Genomic DNA, 19661 nt, shown 5'->3' on the forward strand with positions numbered 1-19661 from the left:
GCTGACGACCGTTGTCGCGCCATGATAAACGATTATTTGATGACTGAAATTGAAGCTCGTGATCTCGGCGGTATTTGGTTTCAACAAGACCGCGGCACTTCGCACACATCGCATCAATCAATGGATTTATTGAAGGAGATTTTGGTGAGCAGATAATTTCACGTTTTGGGTCGATCGATTGGCCACCAGGACCGTGTTATATCATATCGTTGGACTTTTTCCTGTAGGGATATGTAAGGTCTTAGGTCTATGCGAACAATCCCGCTTTGATTGAGGCCTTGGAATAAAACATCACGTGTTTCATTCGCCAGTTACCAGTCGAAATGCTCAAACGAGTCATCGAAAATTGGACTTAACAACGATGGATCACCCTTTGTACTCACATGTAAATATGTATGTATATACAAATATACACATTATTCACATCTAACGAGCCTCTGGATATTGACTGAGTGACACCCTGTAGGAAATTTTAGTTTACCGCACAGAATTTATGATAAAGTTGCAAGCCAAATGTATATAGAAAATGTTGCCTATATACACACTATAATATACATATATTTAATAAGCTATTTAAAGCAAATAACCGGACTTCAAAGTTTAATCCGCAAAATATCGACAGGTTAAGGCAAAACTTCAATTTATGTGTGAGTGTGTGTGTGTTTGTTGTGTATAATTTTCCTTAATTGTTCGGGGTCAATGTCAGCGCAGTCGTTCTGATGATTGAAAAACACACACACACACACATAAACTAATGAAAATTATATTTTTGTATATGTATATTATATACAAACATACCATCAGGTACATATGCTTCTGTACATATGTATGTATGTAAGTTAGCATGTGGCATACATATGTGCAGCTGTATGAGTGTGGCATGTGAAACGGCTTTTGCGGTGATTACGAGCATTGCAAATATGCGAATAATGCGAACATTCATCATCCGCCCAGCAATGCTACACAGCTGTGCACACTTTGTGTGGCATGCAACATGCGCATTAATTCGCACACTAAATTGTGAGAATTTTTTAAATTCTTTTGCCGGTTTTTCGCTGCTCGTGCGTGGCCATGCATGAGTGTGTATGTATGTATCTGCATGTATGTAGGAGAGTGTATGTGTGTGTTTGCTTTTGCCATTTTGCACAGTTTGCGGTCGAGAAAAGCGCCAGTGTGGGCGTAATTTGTTTATAATTTTTTTTGCAAACTAAAAAAGCAACAACAGCAAAAACACTACTGAGTCACAAAATTCGCATTAAATACATATGTATGCGTGTGTATGTGTGTTTGTTTGTATTTAATTACTTATTCGCGGAATTGAAAATGGCTAATTGAAGAAGCTGCTGGAGGAAGCGTGTTTTTAAAGTGAAACTTTTTTGTTGTCAGATATGCATTTCTGGCATGAGAACAGTAAACAAAATATTTTTAGGATTTTTTATTTCAAACAAGTTTTTGCAAAAATGCATTTAGTATTCATATAGTGAGAAAGGTTGTTGTTGTAATTTTCTAATTTTGAAGCATAACGCCAAGTTGATATTGCTAAGGTTAAAAAATTCCGTTTCGAGTAATTAGGTCCAATCTTGGCGGGTAATGGCGCTTGAAAGTAGGCAATTGATGTCAAGCTTTTCCAGAGCTTTTAATGTAGTTTTCTGTCTTAGATCTTTCCTACCTCGAACTACATAAAGGTTCTTCGGACTTGACATCTTACTAGTGCTGGACAAGGAGCTAAGATCTGGATTAAATCTTTCTTACCTCGATTTACATAAAGCTTCCTCGGACTTAAGAACTTATTAGTGCTGTACATTGAACTGGGATCTGGCTTAGATCTTTCCTACCTCGACTACACATAGCTTGCTTGGACTTGAGATATTATTAGTGCTAGACATGGAACTGGGATCTGGCTTAGATCTTTCCTACCTCAACTACACAAGACTTGCTTGGACTTGAGATCTTATTAGTGCTAGATACGGAGCTGGGATCTGGCTTAGATCTTTACTACCTCGAACTACATGGTACATAATGCTACCTCGGACTTCAGATCTTATTAGTGCTGGACAAGGAGCTGGGATCTGGCTTAGATCTTTCTTACCTTGAAGTACGTAAGGCTTCCTCAGACTTCAGATCTTATTAGGGCTGGACAAGGAGCTAGGATCTAGATTAAATCTTTCTTACCTCGATATATACAAAGCTTCCTCGGACTTAAGATCTTATTAGTGCTAGACACGGAGCTGATTTCTGGCTTAAATCTTTCTTACCTCGATTAGTCTTACTTTAGGAACTCATTACACCTAAAATGTAACCTCAGAGCAGATTATTGTCAATGTTCTTCATAGAAGTCATTTCGATTGTGAAATCCGAAGTCCAGAAGATAAATCCCAATAGCTTTAGTTAACTCCTGGTTCGCAGCAAGGTTTGTCTTTCTTTAGTTATGGGTTTTAACCGTTCATTACATAAGTTGCGTGGAAAAAGAAAAAGCAGAACAATTCGCACTTGAGTGGGATCCCCGACGATCTACCTTGAATATCACACATATGTACATACAAACATGAGATCTAAGTTCAGTACTTTTCTGGTCTCAAATTATGTACTTATCAATTTCTATCTAAGTGCTTTTTGTTCTTCGGGATCAGCCATTGAACCTAACTTATTCCTAAATAGAGGAAATATGAGGGAAGGAAAACGGTTCCCTTAAATCCAAGTTTTCATTCCATGTTTCGACTTTTTTGTCTTCTCATATACTTCGCATTCAAGTACTGACTTTTGTCAGCAGCATAGAGAATTTTACTTACGATATTGAGAAAAACCCGTTTTTTTTGGACTGTGAGAAAGAAAGAAGAAATATTTATGTGAAGTTAGATAAAAGCTACGTCGCAGAGGCTACTTGTGACAGCTTTTTCTCTACTCACATACCGAAAGATATATGGATGGGGAAGAGTCGCTGGAGAGAAGGGAAACTGAGCCTTTCCCCGCTCACATTGGAATGGGACTGTGTTGGTTTTCCATCGGCACCTTGCGTTCAATCCCTGTACCAATAACCCTCGCATGCGTTTAGAGGCCGCTGGTCGCGACCACCCGCTTCTATGCGATTGCAATATTCTTTTGGCTTAGGAAATCGTCGGAACTAATTGTCCTCAGCGAAGTTCATCTTGCCCCAATAGTAAGGCTTCTAATTGGACATTGTCCGGTAGATATTCATGCCATAGGACTAAACATTTTGACGAACGCAAGTTGTCAAAGTGGTATGGGAAAGAGTGAGGTGGAAGCATCCAGGCACTTGCTTCTCCATTGTCCCGCAGTTGAAACATGAAACATCCCGGCAATCTTACCTACCGCGAGTCGGAATACTCAGCCAAAACTGGCATTAGCTGACTCAACAACTTTGTGATAGACTCAAAGCGATTTGTCGATTCGTAAGGGTCTAGTGATCTATTATATAACCGTTTTTAGAAACACAACGCACCGCCGTTCTAAGCTTTAAAGTGAGATCCCTCTTAGGACTGCGCTCCTAACCTGATCTTACCTAGATAAAAGCTTAGCCCATCAAAAAAAAATAAGGTAAATCAACTAAACTTGTTTTTGCACAACATATAAGGGGAAACTGAATGCCTTGATAATGGAATAAGCCAATTAAAAAGTTCGGACAGCCCACGAAAGTCGGGTCTATGTAACCGAAACGGAACCGGATTTTTTATCTGGTCAGGCATTGTCAACTCGGAAGGTGAGAACGAAGAGAGGAAGCTAATTTGAATAAGGTTAGGAAATTAAGCAGTCTTTTTGATCTTGGCTCATTGAAAGTTGTTTGCATAGAGAGGAGTTACAATAAAGTCTGCGAAAGTGCAGCCAATTAGAGAGTGAATTAAGTAACGATATGCAGAGTTGTATTGCTGATTAAAATATAAGTAAAATATCCGTTCAAAATTTATATATCAATGGAGTGCGTAAGCTTTTTTAAACTCTTTGTTGGAGTCCAGAGCTTACTGCGTAATCTAACTAAGATAAAGAGAAGTAAATGTATGAAACACGCGAGATTTACTGTCCACTCGAGTGACTCTCAAATCATAATCGCAGTAGCTTTCAATCAAAAGTGGGCGTGTGTCAAATTCTCTCGTCTCAAATGGTTACAAAAACAATTTATTGAACTGAGCTAAGGTGAAATTATATTTGCATTATCAATAATATTTACTTAGCTGGAAGCTAAAGTGAACTTCAATAGAGAGGCATATAACCCTCACATAGCCATTCAGCTACATACACAGGCACAAAATCGTCACAAATATTGTCATATGACAATATGCGAAGTGCCTACTAAAAATAGCAATAAAATAGTAAATAAAAAAAAAACGTTCGGTCATGCCGTCAATTGCACAATCATTAAACCCACCTGATCACGAGACATTTTACGCGGCTTAAGCGCTCAACACGACGCTTAATAAATAATTCGCGTGACTCAAGCATTCAACGACTCAATGCAAACGCTAAGCAGCTTGACACGTTTTTCAAATATGTTATATACACACTTGTACATATGCATGTATGTATGTATATTCATACCTTAATGAATGTTTATACTGCAAACATATTTAATGATATCTGGGTTTAATTTTATTATGTGAATATCTGTAAATTGAAGTAGACCTTTGGTAATAGTTTGTGTAGACAATTCTATATGCTTGTCGGTATCTAAAAATCTGAAAGCTGATTTCGGAAAATTATGTAATAATTAACAAGTACGAAGTTCAGTGGGGGGCTTCTTGTAAGAAATTTCCTCGAATCAAAGAGGTAAACTATCTTGGGATTTCGGCACGATTGGCCTTTAAATTTCGTTGCATAAGAAAACAGCATTAATTTCTAAAGCAAAAGACACTCCCCACAGCGTTGTAGCAACTTCTAGCGAGCCACCATCGATTTGTGTGTTCTGTCGTTGTTCCGGTGGAACAGAACTCATATCATTAGTCAAAGTTGACCGCTGCTGGGTGAGTTCTTCTTTCGGACGATTTATTTGTTGTCAGTACAGGAAATAATTATGTCGTATGGAAACAGCCCACAGCACAGCTCCCACCAAAGGTTTGGCTAGGTTAAGTTAATCTGTTAGACCAATAAGCCACGCAAACCTGGTGTATATATGGTCCTTTGCGATACCAGATGGAGCTCACTTGCTAAATACAAGAGGAGTAGTCATCGTTTTGGACACAGACCCTGCGGCCTCAATGTCGATACCTCCTCCAGTGTGTCATACTGTGGGAACCCCAAATGCTTACAGCGTAGTCTTGTCAATGCGGGACAGGTGCATAAGAGATGCTCCATTGTTTCCCTGGTAGTACCGACTTTTGCAGTTTTGCATTCAGGTAGCTCATTCCATCGGGTTTTGATTTTCTTTATCATGCTTCTGTCGAGATCGTGGTATAGACAATACATGGGTTTTCCAATGTTGATCACGTTTTCGGATGTTAGCCGTACACAACTCTTGGCAATCTAGTCCACTATTTCACTGGCCTCGATGCCTTTATGACCTTGCACCCAGTAGAAGTGAAGTTGTTTACTTCTGGCAACACTTTCTACTGATGCCTTGTTTCCCAAAACACTTCTGGTCGATATGTGATACGAGGTTACTACCTTGATTGCTGCTTGGTTGCCTACGTGAATGTTGATTCTGGAATTGCCTGCAGGTGCACTAGAGGCTACCTAGCTAGAGGCGGCTTTCGCAATGGCAAAGACCTCAGCTTGAAATAAATTGCAGTGGTCTGGCAACTTAAAAGGTTGTCTTATGCCTAACTGTGGACAGTATATTCCAACAACTCCATCGTCCATTTTCGAGCCATCCATATAAATGTTTAGAGTGTAGCTAACATGCCTTTACTCCAGCCATCTTTTTCCATGCTTACTTTGAACCTTCTTTTCCAGTTGAAAAGTGAGATCATGTAGTCGGTGTTTGCCCAACCGTCAGCTATGCCCGAAGGTTATGTATGTAAATTCTTCTGCCACCAGTACTCGTCCCGCCAATTTTGGTTTAGTAGCAGTTCAAGGTTTAGTACCAGTTCAAGAACCGACGTCAGAGTTGTTCTTAAAGCTCCCGTTATGCATAGCGCAGCGAGCCTCTAAACCTTTTCCATAGGCTTCCGGTAGAAGAATTCCCATATGCCTGTCCACCATACCACTACAGCTTTGAGCAGAATTGGTCTAACAATAGCTGTGTAGCACCAGTGCTTGAGAGGCGAAGAGAGCCCCCAGGTTGTGCGGAACATCTGCTTACGCGCATATAAAGCATTGCTGCCTTTCCTCACTATTTCTTCCACGTTGTGCTTCCACAACAGTTTGCGGTCCAAGACTATCCCAAGGTACTTGATGCGGTCCTTGAGAGAGAATTGTGCCCCATTTATTGAAGGAAATCTCCATAGAGGATTATGTGCCTTCTTCCCATCAAAAGTAACACAAAAGCTTCAGACAATCCTTGTTTGGCAACCGTGAACGGCGAATTACTTCGACTATAACCATTTTCGCCTCAAAAAAATTCACTCGATATCTCAAAAACTGGCTTGAGAAATTGGAACGGGTAGGAGCTCCGCTGGCTTCTTGTGGTTTATTATTGGACTTTTGGGGCTCAGACCAGCGCAGCAAGCGTTGGTCAACTACCAGCAGCTGCGTAGTCGCTAGGTCCTTCGGGTCCATGGTCAAGCGGAAGAGGTATAGTGAGCTCTTCGCTCTCAGCAAGGTCTACATTGTACCGGTTGTAGGAGTTCTAACTGGACACTGTTCGATAGGAATTCATGCGGTAAAATTAAAGGACTTACTTATGTACATCAGCTGTTTGGAAGAAGATGAGATAGAATCGTCTCAACACCTCCTCCTCGAAAGTTCAGCCAGATCAAGGCGGAAGCACCTTCTATCTTATATGACCATGACATGACATGCAGTTGAATGATAGATTTATGATAGGATCAGGCTTCAGTCTAGTTTCATAAAGGACTGAACATAATATACACAACCATCTAACCTAACCTAACCTCAAAAACTGAGGAACTAGTTCAAATACATATATACTTGTAGAAGCGGAGAGGATTAAAACGATCACGCCGATCATTATATACATATGTACATATGTATGTATCTACATATTTACGGTCTTGAACTTTACTTAATGCGTGGTACAAACGTCGTCGTAAAATTAATATGCCCTACTCAGGGTATACATAAAAATAGAAATTGCATGGATATTCAAAAATGTCAAAAAAGCACAATTCTTATCAGTTTGTCGAACGTTATTGCTAATTGGTTTTTAATTCTCCGAATTTACTCGACTCTGGTGTACTTTGTACTGCTACATATGTACCGTTATGTATATATTTATGTACATACATACGTACTTCCCGCTCCGTATCAGTTTACCCACCATTCTTGAATTTATCAATGACAAGCACGGCATGGCATTGCATCATTGTTGCTCCACTTTTACAAACACACAAACTTCGGGGACCTCCGGTCTGGTATTTGGTATCTGCGGGGGTGTACCAGCTGACACGTGCCAATAATCAATTGTGCTTTGGCGCATTTTTTAGTGAACACACTAAAGTTATTAGTTCGATGAGTTTGGTGTTTTGCGGTTTCTTTGGAGCAGGAGAAATTTGCTTTCAGAAGTTCTAAATATAAACGACATAGATACATACATGTGTACATATGTATGTATGTATGTGCGGTGTGGAAACTGATTATTTACAGTTCTTAGAATTCATTCATTGCTTGAGTGAAGTCATAAGCGCGTCAGATGAGGCAAAATGTGCACTTTGGAGGCTGAAAATTAAAAGCAAAATTGTATTTTTGTAGTTATAGAAACCGGAAGAACTTCCGCTGGAAGAATGAATTGATATTGGTGTTAACGATAAAAGAAAGGAAAAAGCGCTGAGATGATTTCTCTCTATCTTACCGGAGTTGCGAAGATAGTACCATTATAACTTGACAAACTTCTGCCTTTATGAACCAAAGGTGCGCTCCAGTAATAAGGAGAAGACTGTACCTTTCCATCTGCGCTTGTATGCCTTATAGTTCCCATTGTTTCCACTATAATCATGCAGGGGAGTTCTGTTCACAGCGGTATCTGGAAACTCATTCTTATTCGATACTGGTTAGGTGTATTATTTTATACTGGTTAGGTGTATAACAACCGATGCTTCGGAAACCAGATTATTCTGTACAACTTGTGGACAGCGTTTCTAAAAACAGAAAAAGAAAATGATGAAACTGCTGTCCTCAGCAGCTACCTGAGACTTTTTCCGCTTTTCAACGAGTTTTTAATAGGCGAATCTGCTCTCTCTTCCCCAAATCGAAAATATTGAATTGTGATGATGGCATTCTGAGATCCGATCTTATACACAGGATTAATTAAATTTTTGGCTGAGCTTGAAATTTTAAAAGTGAACTTCAATTTTTAGATTACGAACGTATTCACCTTTGGAAACAGGTCCAAGGGCTTAGGACAATGTCAGCATCATCTAACATGGGAGGAACTAAAGTTTTATGTGGTTGTATTAGCAGACTCCAGAGGATGGAGTAATGTGTAGAAGTTCACGCAGTTCTGCTTTCTCTAGAATGGATAGGAAACCTAAGCAAATGGGTCTAGTAGTGGACGAGGCAAGACGATATATTATAAGTATCTCCTGTCATCAAACAAACAGTCGTCGCACTCGCGACTTGGTTCCCACGTCACTGTTGATAGTCAAAGTCGTAGATTATTTCGTCTTCTTGGAACCAGTATTAACAGCAACAGCAATGTCAGCCTCGAAATCCAACGCAGAATAACTCTTGCCAACAATTGCTATTTCAGCCTGAGTTGGCCATTGAGAAGTAAAGTCTTTTCTCCACCAAATTCTACAAGTCACTCATCATCCCCGTCCTGCTATATGACAGAGGCATAAACGATGAAAACATCTGATGAGTCGGCGTTATGGACCTTTGCGCATTGGTAGCAACGAATACCGCAGTCGATGGAATGGTAAGCTGTACGGAATATAAGGTGACATTGACATATTTCAGCGAATTACGAGACAGCGTCTAAGCTGCCTATATAATGTCGTCCGAATGGATGAAAAGATTCCAGCTGTAAGAGTAGTCGACGCAGTTCTTGTCGGGAGAAGTAGAGAAAGAGCAAGACCTCCACTCCGTACCAAGGACCTGGCTCCAATGGGTGCCAAATAGTGAAAAGGAGAAAGCACTGACCCGCTATTGTAAACTCGGCTATAACCGCGTAAGCAATATCTACGTTAATAAAGAAGAAAAGGAAGATTGTAGAGATATTATAGAGCTAAATAAGTTAAAAAAACATATTATTTGGAAGCCATGAATCCCATGTAATTTCTTCAATGAAATGAAAGGTCGGATTGTGAGTTCGAAAACCGCGTAGTTCACCCCATCGGTGGTTCACTGTTAAGTGCAAAATTTGCAATTTGCTGTGGCGCCAACTTTATATTGTTGCTGCATCGCAATGTCAATAATTTAGATAATGATTTGACATTTATGTTCAGCGAAACGGGGAAATTTCCTAGAATCGATCACAGTAAAACACATGGTTGCATTGCACATGTGTGTGTATGTGTACGAAGATACGTGAGCGGCGGATGTACTTTGTGCGCACTTAAAAATCACAACAATAATGGCAAAAGGAAAAAATCCCAACAATGCGTCAAATGCAAAACAACAACTTGACGAATAACCGCATAACTACGAAAATGACGGTTTTTTCGGTTTTTTTGCTTTTGTTGCGTTCCATTTGTTTTTGCTTTTTGTTTAATTACTGTTTTGAACAATTCAACAACACTTACGTCAGCTGTTGTTTTGCTACATTGCCGCTGTTGTTTTGTTGTTATTGTTGTTGCTATTGTTATTGTTGTTGCAATGTTTTATTTTGTGTTGCTGTTTTCAGCGATGCCATCCGCTACAGTACAAACACACGCACATGTGCTCCTAAATAAAAATTACTCATACACAGTCATATGCGCGTGTGTGTGTGCATCTGTGTATGTGTGCGTGTATTTACGTTTGCGAAAATTAACTTGCATTCAAGTCGTTAATTAATATTAAATTTTGAGCCATTGTGGCCACAAAATATGCGGAAGTTTCTCTCGAATTTGAAAGCGTCAACAAATCGCTGCAATCAAGTTTTACTCTCAACTCTCTCTTTACGCAGTCTTTTTTCGTTTGCGAAATGCACCTTCGCAACGCAGATGGATTAGCGGAATTTGAATTTGGTTTTGTTTTGCGTGGTTTTGTAATCCCAAAAAAGAAATATCAGTGATCCTACAAAGTATATTATCGGTATTAATCAGGGTGACGAGCTAAGTCTATTTAGCCATGTGCGTCCTTACTATGTATGCGAACTAGTCCCTCAGTTTTTGAGATAACGTTCTAAAATTTCGCAACCGTCATGTTTTCACCAAAAACGCTGCTCCGTTGTCGAAACGGACCATATCGAGCCCCATAGCCTATAGCTGCCATACCAACTGCATACTTAGCATAACCGTCAAGGTCGTACAGGTGTGAATTTGAACCATAAAAGTACTCAGTATTGCCAACTCGAGCACTTTTGATGTCAGATTTTGTAATTCATCAGAATCAACGGATGTGCTTCAAAGCAGCAGATTACGTGGGCATATTCTAGTGTCAATTAAGATTCAATTATAGGTCAGAATATGATTTTGGGTGCAAGATTACTTCACAGCCGCAGTAGAAGTACTTGGGAGTAATGTTGGACTCCAAGTTAAAGTTTTAGGAACACTTGGAGTATACTTGCGGCAAGGCAAACAAATATACTAATATAATAATATCGAGAATAATGGCCAATAGAGGCATAGAGGCTGCGTGCATTGGATCCGGCGATTTTTAATAGCAAAATCAATGAGTTCCGCGTTATTGTATGCAGCTCCAATAAGGATATATGCGGTAGTCATAAAATCATAAGCAAGACCATAAAAGCAGTGTATAAGCTTTCTGCAATCCGATTAATAAGCGCTTTCCGAACGATATTAAGCGATACTGCTGAAATACTAGACAACATGCCGCCTATTGGCATCCAGAGGGACAGATTCGCGTGACTATACCAGCTATCAGAGGCGTCTATAAGGCGGAAAAAGCAGAGGAAACCGAGAGCCTTACAATGTGGCAGCAGCCAAAGGACGGTGGATCGACGTACTGATCCGAGACATTCATTCCTGGATAGGCAGACAACATGGGGACCTGTATTTCCACTTAGCCAAATACTGAGTACTTAATCTTAACTTTGTTTACTTCGGTTTCGGTAATCAGAGGGTTTAAGATGAGTAGGTGATTAGCCTTCTGCATTCGAGCCTAGTTTCGGGGCTGCCGGTTTCGCCTCTAGGCAGGCAATGGCGTAGGAATTTCCTCTTCGCAGGTGCTAAGGTTATACCGCCTTTACTCAGTCGTAAGAACCTCGTTCGTAATGAACAGAGGATACCGCGCGAAGGTGAGGTTGACATTTGAGAGGGATAGGCTATATATTCGCACAACCAACCCCATTTGCCCATTTTTGGTATTAGCAGAATGGGCCACCCCTTAGAGGCCCTATGTTCCACCTAGGAACTACGGGAAAATATATATATACTATAAATACTGAGTGGGCATGGATAGTATCTGTTCCAAATTAATCATGACTGTAGTACATAGAAGACTCTGAAGATGTATTTTTTCAGTGCCCTCATTTTTTTAAAGATAATAAAAAAGTAAAATCAACACTCGACCGTAGTGTAACGCTGGACATTTTTACAACAGATACATATATACATACATATGAGTCAGTCCTCTGATAAATAGAAATCTGTTAGTGAAGCGTGAGCTCTAATCATGACAAAACTAAGAAACTTGCAATAGTTTAGGAGTCAGTCAGTCCGCAAAATAGAAAAGATTCAAATGTCTTTTTCTCTCCCAATTAATAATACACAATCCGGTGGTTCCGTGAGAGAGACATGAGTATGTTAGGTGTAACCCAATTAAAATTCCGCACTTCGGTTTTTTAGGCTTCCCCGTACTATAAAAAAAGGTTCAACCCAGGCCCCACGCCAGAAGAGCTAAGTTTTTCGCAACCAGAGCTGAATGTCGTAAATTCAAGGAATATACCCCGACAACCATTCCCAAAACTATTCGGGCTCTGTATCATAAAGATTTAGTAATACAAATATACTTTTTTTCATTAAATTGAAGATTTTATTTAGCATGCATAGTTAGAATGAATCGGTTTAAGCCAAAATTAATATTAATTTCATAATACCAAAATTATAGGAATCCCATACTTATTGCCACTGGAACAGTTGAATTTTACAAGTTTAGGACTGAAACAGTCAGTAATCCCTTGGCATTTGAGGTATGAAGATGCATATACTTACAAGAACAAGCAACAAGCTCCCCAAGCTTCTGGGGAGTCACAATCGATGTGTGTAGCCTAGCAGTGTTTTGATGGAACACGATTATGCTTCTATTATCCAAAGCTGTCTGCTTCTGGGCCGATTACTTTCTTCAGACCGCCCAATCGATTGCAGCACAAGTCCTATTTAATAGTTTAAATCATAGTAGATGATTCCTTGCTCATCCCTACATACACATAACAAAACATTATTGTCCTTCAAAAACTGATTGGTCACCGTTTGAGCTGGCTCACGCGGGTCGACCAAGACCGTTCTCGCATGACGTTGTCGCAACTGACAACTCGTATGTGACCCACTTTTCATCATCATCAGTAACCATCTGCCTCACAAATGGATCGATGTTTTTGCAATTCCGCAGCGATTAGCAGATGGGAATTCCGTCCATGAGATTTTTTGTATGTTTTCTCTTAAAAAGCTGAAAGTTTTTTAATTACAAAATTATTAAGTACTTATTTTTCTTGTTTTTCTTTCCAGTGCTCCAAAGTCGTTTCAATGGTGATAAAAACGTAAGTAGACTCGTTTTACTATTATTTCTCATACTTGGATGGCTTTTAAACCGGAATTTCCGAGTTCGACAAACAAGTTTATATTTTCAAAACTATCTACTTTCCTGAAAGAAAATCTCGATCCGCTCATTCGTTAACTTCAAATGTAGGCGTTTCAATTTCGGATTAGTTGTGAATAATTTATTTCTGGAAAACCACATATAATTTATAATCTTTAAACTAGAAGGTCTCTCCATAAAATATGTAATTCTTAACCAACAATTTTAGCATTTTGTACGGTTGTTTCTTGTATAGAAAACCCAAGTTTTGCTGATAATTCACAAATATTATGCTTGAACCTTATCAAGTCATCTTTCGGCTGCGCACCCAAACCCACAAAATTTTACATGCTGTGCCACAATTACGACTAATTACATACGTTTAGGAATGCGGGTAAGCTTATCACCAACCGAGTATGTGGCCCGACAGCATTTGGGACCGGAAGACACCACTGGATCGAACTGGTTCTGCCTCACTAAATCTAAGGCCACAGCCGTATGAAGCATTTTTTTTCACGAACTAGCTGATGCCTGCCGCTGCGTAGTTTTCAGCAGCGCTCAGAGCGGAAAACCCCACTGAGCACATCGCTACGACGACTGTGGCGATAACAAGAAAACCCCAAAATTTACATTGCCACCACACCACGAGCCCAAGCGCAGCCACTAACATTCGTCTTCTCAACTTATTTACATATAAATTTGCGGAACAAGCAGAGCTGCCACGTCGTGGCTTTCGCAGCTTCCCCGATCGTGTTGTGACGCTGTGGTCGTACAACAAAAAAGCACCGACATTCCAGCCGCCTAGTCGTTTTGTACAACGTTGCGTCGCTTGTTGCCGCTCTTTCGTGCTTGCTCTCAGCTCGCCCGTTAGCTTGGAATGTTGTTGCGTTCGATGGCTTGGTTCGGCTGCTTGCAGCTTGACGTCCGCATATGTTTGTACGTCTTGCTTTGCTTGTGACTCTGTCTGCGGTTTGGTTTAGATTGGTTTATCCTAGCTTAGCGTGGTTTGACTTTGCTGCGTTGTGTCACCCGCCACCTCACCCGTTTGTGCGCGCTTCCCACGTCGTTGATAAGTTGCTGCGGCAGCTTACTTGGAATAGTGTCAGTAAGCTGCCACTGCTGGTCTCTTTTGCCGATACTTTGTTGCTGCTGTTGTTGTTTGTAGTAGAGGCAAGCTGGCGTTGCATTAATATTCCGCTCACATTTTCTGGCTGTGAGTCATTTTCGAATTTTTATTTTTCACATTTTTTCTTGTGCTCACCCCGGCCCGGCTTCTGTGCCGCCACGGTCGCTGTGTGCTGTGTTTGTTGCTGCGTGGCTTGGCTTTAAATTTATTTTTATTAAGTCAAACCACGCATGGCACCATCAACATCACCACAAATAGCAAAACAACAATAACAATAAGCATATAGAAGAAATGTTCGAAACTTGTAGCTTGGAGTGGGAGCCGGTGAATGGAGTTGACGAATGCCATACTTGGGCGGGTACGTCGAAGACCCTTGCTTCTTTACATTGCCAGGGCTTTAGGTTTTGAGCTTCTGGCTGCAAGCCGGTTTCCAGGTGTCAGGTGCCACGTGCAATTTGTCATCACCTGTTCGACCGTGGTATGAGAAGCCCTACCTGCCTTCGCCTCATCAGCTAGTATGTGGACGCCGACAGTTTGTTTACATTTCAATCATCTGTAGCTCAGTGCGGGCGCGAATCTGAAGCACTGCTAAGACTTTTAATTATGGACCCATCCGACTGTTATAGATGCCTTTTACTAAGGGTTCGGGTTATTCTTACACTAATATACTTCTTGAGGATCTTAGCTTAGCTAAAAGACTTCGTAGAAGACTCTGATATTCTTGGCGCTAATCACGCTGTCGTTTTCAAAGAACTTTACCCCCAAATTTAGAACAAACATATCCTTCTCATATCAATAGAGCTTCATAATTACCAAAGTCTTCATGTTCTAAACCTGGGATTATTGTACAGACCCTATTTCAGCGAAAAGTGTAACCAAACCACCCCATCTCCTTCATCTGACTCACCACTTGCGGATTGAGAATGTCGAACTGCCAAAAATTCGTATTAAGCACACAATTCGCTCTAAACAGAGTTGCATGCGTCATGCATGGTGTTATCTGGTTTCCTGCTTCAAGTATTTTTGAATAATTACGAAAACCCTCTCAAATTTTGGAAATTCTCTTTAAAATTTTTATTGCACTGATACATTCAATTTTATATATATAACAACAAATAGAGATTCTGCAATTTCGGGATTGGAATATAACGGTTTCGGGATCCCGAAATATGTTCGGGATTTATGCGAGTTACTAAAGGTACGTGCAATTTCGTGCTAAAAATTGTGATAACTGTAAAAACTTGCAATCCCGAAAATTTAAATCCGTTCTAACAAGATTCGGATAAGCATTTGTTACACTTACATAGAAGTGTCACATTATTACAAATATAAAAAATAAGTATTTGCAATTTCGGGATTACAAACTACCGGGATCCCGAAATATTTTCGGGATTTAGACGTGTGACAAACAGCTCGTGTATTATCACTATAAAAATCAAATAAACTAAAGAAATAGTTTAATCCCGAAAGCTAAAACCCGAAATTACGGGGTTCCGCGCTGCATAATTAATATGAAATTGTGGATTTTTCGTATATAATATAATGGGTCGTAAATATCTGTACGAGTGCCGCATTTGTTATCTCCATATTACGTGCCACACATACATGCGGCCGCACTTGCAGCAGCAATTTGTGCCATAAATACACGCCACACGTCTACAGGCTGCTACACTACCGCTAAGTGGAAGTGTGCAAGCAAACAAAAAAATGAGCTGCAAAAGCAACAAAAACAATAACAATTTAAGCTGCATATCCGTTGCTCGACAACAACAACAACAACAGGGCACAGCACGCCACGCCACCTCACAGCGCCGCTACAGCGACTGCTACTTAGCATGCAACCGGATGTAGTGGGATTTTGTAGTTTCGCGCACACAAGTACGCGCGGTTTTTCCGCCATTCTTCGTTTTCCATACATTTTATTGCCGTTCTACGCTTTTGTTTTTGCGCAAACTTGGCGAATTTTGCTTTCGTTTTATTAACCGCCATAAACGCTTATTAAATAATAAAATGCCATGTGAGTTGGTGAGCTGGTGGTGAGCTGTAAACGGCGGTTGACTTGTTGGCTGCTGAAATGTTGAGTGGTGGAGGATGGGCAGCAGCTCGGCCGTTGTCGTATGCAGGCGAAGGCGGGTTAATCGGAGGTGTGTGACGCGCATATCGATGACAATGTGACGTTGTTTGTTGTTGTTGTTGATATTTTTATACCCTCAACAGGGTAGATTAAGTTTGCAATAAAGTTTTCTAGCACCAAAAAGGAACCATATACATACATACATATGTATGCATGTAAATACATACTTACATGTGTTAAGATCAGTATTACTAGCTTGAGTCATTTAGTCATGTCCGTCTGTCTGTCCATCTATATTTGCGCAAACTAGTCACTAGTTTTTGAGATATTCATGTGAAATTTTGTAAGGCGCTGCTCATTTTTTGAAACCGCTGATATCGGATCACTATAGGACATATGTACATACATACATACATATGTATATGCCTCACAAACTGATCGATCCAAATCAAGTCCTTGTATGGAAAAATAGTTTATTTGACCAGATATCTTCACGGAATTCGGCACAGATTATGCTCCAAGCCAGGGCTATAATCTCCGAAAAAATAGTTTTGAGCGGAACAATATAGCACATAGCTGCCATACAATCTGATCTATCAAAATCGAGTCCTTGTATGGAAAACTTTTTTATTTGACTTGATATCTTCATGGAAATCGGAATGAATTGTTGCTCAAAGCCACTTTATAATCTCCGCAGAAATTATTAAGATCGGACCAATATAGCATATAGCTGCCATACAATCTGATCTATCAAAATCGAGTCCTTGTATGGAAAACTTTTTATTTGGCAATATATCCTTTAGAAATTCGGCACAGACCATTGTCAAAGTCAACTCTGTTCAGATGGGACCATATAGCATATAGCAGCCCTACAAACAGATAGAACAAAATCAAGCTAAAGTTCTCTTTATACCTTCTCATTCTACTTATAACATATCTTAATATGGTCCCGTGAATGGTATTGCCGCTTCTCTGCAGCCGAAGTCAACTTGTTTTCTTATTTTTGTTTTATTTTTTCTAGTTTTGTTGTTTTTGTTTTTTGTTATGCATAGCGCTGTTGGTTCGTAGTAAATGTATGCCGTGACATTCTCTTTATTAAATATTTGTGTGCCAGGTTTAAAAATAGACGAACTCGGTATTTGCATATAAATGTTTACTATTTTCAGTCACAAGTGGTCGCGCGTCGATTGTTAATGCGAATTCCAACAATCACACGTTGGGCGGGTGGCGCGGTGCGACGCTGCTTTTGATATGCGCTAATATACAAACCAACGAGGAAACACACAAACATATTTTGTTACTTGTGACTGAGCGCTTCTCCATGCTATGCGCGGTCCATGGACAATAGCAGCTATTATTATATTTTCATGTACATACAACTGTACAAACATATATACATTTGTATAAATATATGTATGTACATAACTATTTAAGTATTGATTTATTTATTAGAAATGTTAATTTGCTGAAAGTTTAGAATGTAAGCAGATCTCATAGTTGCCAATGGAAATTGATATGTAGCTGACCTGAACGACTCATTAGCGACCTGCGCTCGGATAATAACTTGTAAATTGAATTCATTATATTAAGCAATATACAGTAAGTATTTGCTGCCGCCATATACTTACTTAGTATGAAGCCCAGTTTGCGCCCTTTTATCTAATTTTAAATTCTAAGACGACACCCCATACATCAAGCAGCTTCTCAAAATACTCACCACATAAAGCTAAATACCTTATAAACCGTCAATACTAAGTTATTCTCTTCCCCTTAACTGAAAACCTGAGACTTGTTCTAGCAAAACAAAAAATCCACAATTTTTTTTATAAAATTGTAGGCTTTATTTAGCATAGTTAAAACGATCCAACTTATGTCAAATATGCGCGTTTTTTTATAACTCGTTTCCATATTGAAGCTAAGCTCATAATAACACTCTCAAAAAAACCCTCGTTCTTATTGAAAAACAAAGACTGTGAAAGTCGATTTTCACAAGCTGCCCTTGAGACGAATTTTTAGCTATAAAAGTCATTCATCATAGACAGTAGCAGATAGTAATCACATGGTGACAGCTCCAGACTACAACATGAGTGCATAAGAAGCTCCAAGCAAGCTCCCGCAGCTACTGGTCAAAGCTGTTCGCTTCTTACTGATTGTGTCCTCGGACTGTCCATATGTTGATACTACAGGTCTGAATGAAGACTTTAGTCATATCTTATCTTTCCCTTGAAACACATAGCAAAACCTTTCAGATTGTCAATCTTAGCTTGGTCACCATTTGCGGCGGCTCATCGCGTATCAGTCCCGACAGTTTTCACATGACTATGTTGTAAGTGACAACACCAGTAACCATCCGCTTTAAAAATGGATGATTTTGCAGAAATTCACTGATGGAAATTCGGTCCGAGAACTCTTTTGCGGTTTGGTTTTGTAACGCGCCTTATTTGAATGAATCAAAAAGATTTTTTTGGTCGGAGCTGGCGATTTATATTATTTTATCGGTATTTTCGATAATTGGCTTTCCACAGAGGCTTACGTTTGGGTATGTTCCAACAAGCAGTTTCTAGAAAAGTTCCACTTCTTTTAATATATGTAGATCTCATTTAAATTTCTGTTCAGTTTGGTATGCAGAAAAAATTTCAAATATTTGCAATTTCTATTCGCCCATTTCGGTCTCCCAGTTATACTTTCTGTAAAACAGACTACAGTGAATTCAATAAATACATACACATGTATCTGTAATATCGGAATTTTTAGTAAGTATTTTAACAAATATGAGATTCAGTTAAAGAAGAGTTCATGAAAATGTAAAAAGTCAAAAATATGTAAAAAGTTCTGTTCTCAATGTGTTCGATCAGCTTAAAGTTTTTTAAGTCTTAAGTTATGTAGAAATAGACAAGGAGGTTCCTTAATAACATTGATTTGCTCTAATCATGTTATGATACCATAACCAGAATCCGTATATCAGCATAGAGAATCTGAACGAATCCGATGATTTTTGTTTGTTGGGTACACTCCGAAGTTCCACTACTAAGTACCCCTTGGTTTCAGTCAAGAACTATCGCGCTTAAAACTGAGTTTAAAAAAATATTTGAGAGATGTAAAAACTGTCTTATATTCAGGCCTACATACATACATATGTACTATATCCTACTGCTGCTTAATTGTGATGAATAAGCTACGGATAACTCATCTTTTTAAGCTGACGTTTCTGTGAATCTTTCAGAAAGAGAAAAATAAAAAAATGTCTAAGAATAAATATCAAAATGTATACTCATATTTACTACTTCAAACATTATTATAAGAGGTCTTTTGAGAACCCGCAACTAACAGCACGCAGAGTGGACGCTCAAAACCCAGCCGAGCCTAAATTCGCGTGTTGCGAAAATAGGCAAATGCGTCCTCACTACGGGCACTCTTAAAGGTCCAGAGTTCTAAGACAAAAAAAAAAAAACAAAGTTTTCCATACAAGCCCTTGATTCCGATCGTTCGGTTTGA

General features: G+C 39.5%; 1 long non-coding RNA gene across 1 annotated transcript in view; it reads left to right on the forward strand.

Annotated features, from left to right (window-relative positions):
- LOC120776664 overlaps positions 1 to 12932 on the forward strand; it is a 193176-nt gene extending 180244 nt beyond the window's left edge. Inside the window, exon 4 of the long non-coding RNA XR_005705450.1 lies at positions 12897 to 12932. This is a non-coding gene — a long non-coding RNA (uncharacterized LOC120776664). The remainder of the gene's footprint in view (positions 1 to 12896) is intronic.
- The last annotated feature ends 6729 nt before the right edge of the window (positions 12933 to 19661 follow it).

This window comes from Bactrocera tryoni, chromosome 5, assembly GCF_016617805.1.
Source record: "Bactrocera tryoni isolate S06 chromosome 5, CSIRO_BtryS06_freeze2, whole genome shotgun sequence".
NCBI lineage: Eukaryota > Metazoa > Arthropoda > Insecta > Diptera > Tephritidae > Bactrocera > Bactrocera tryoni.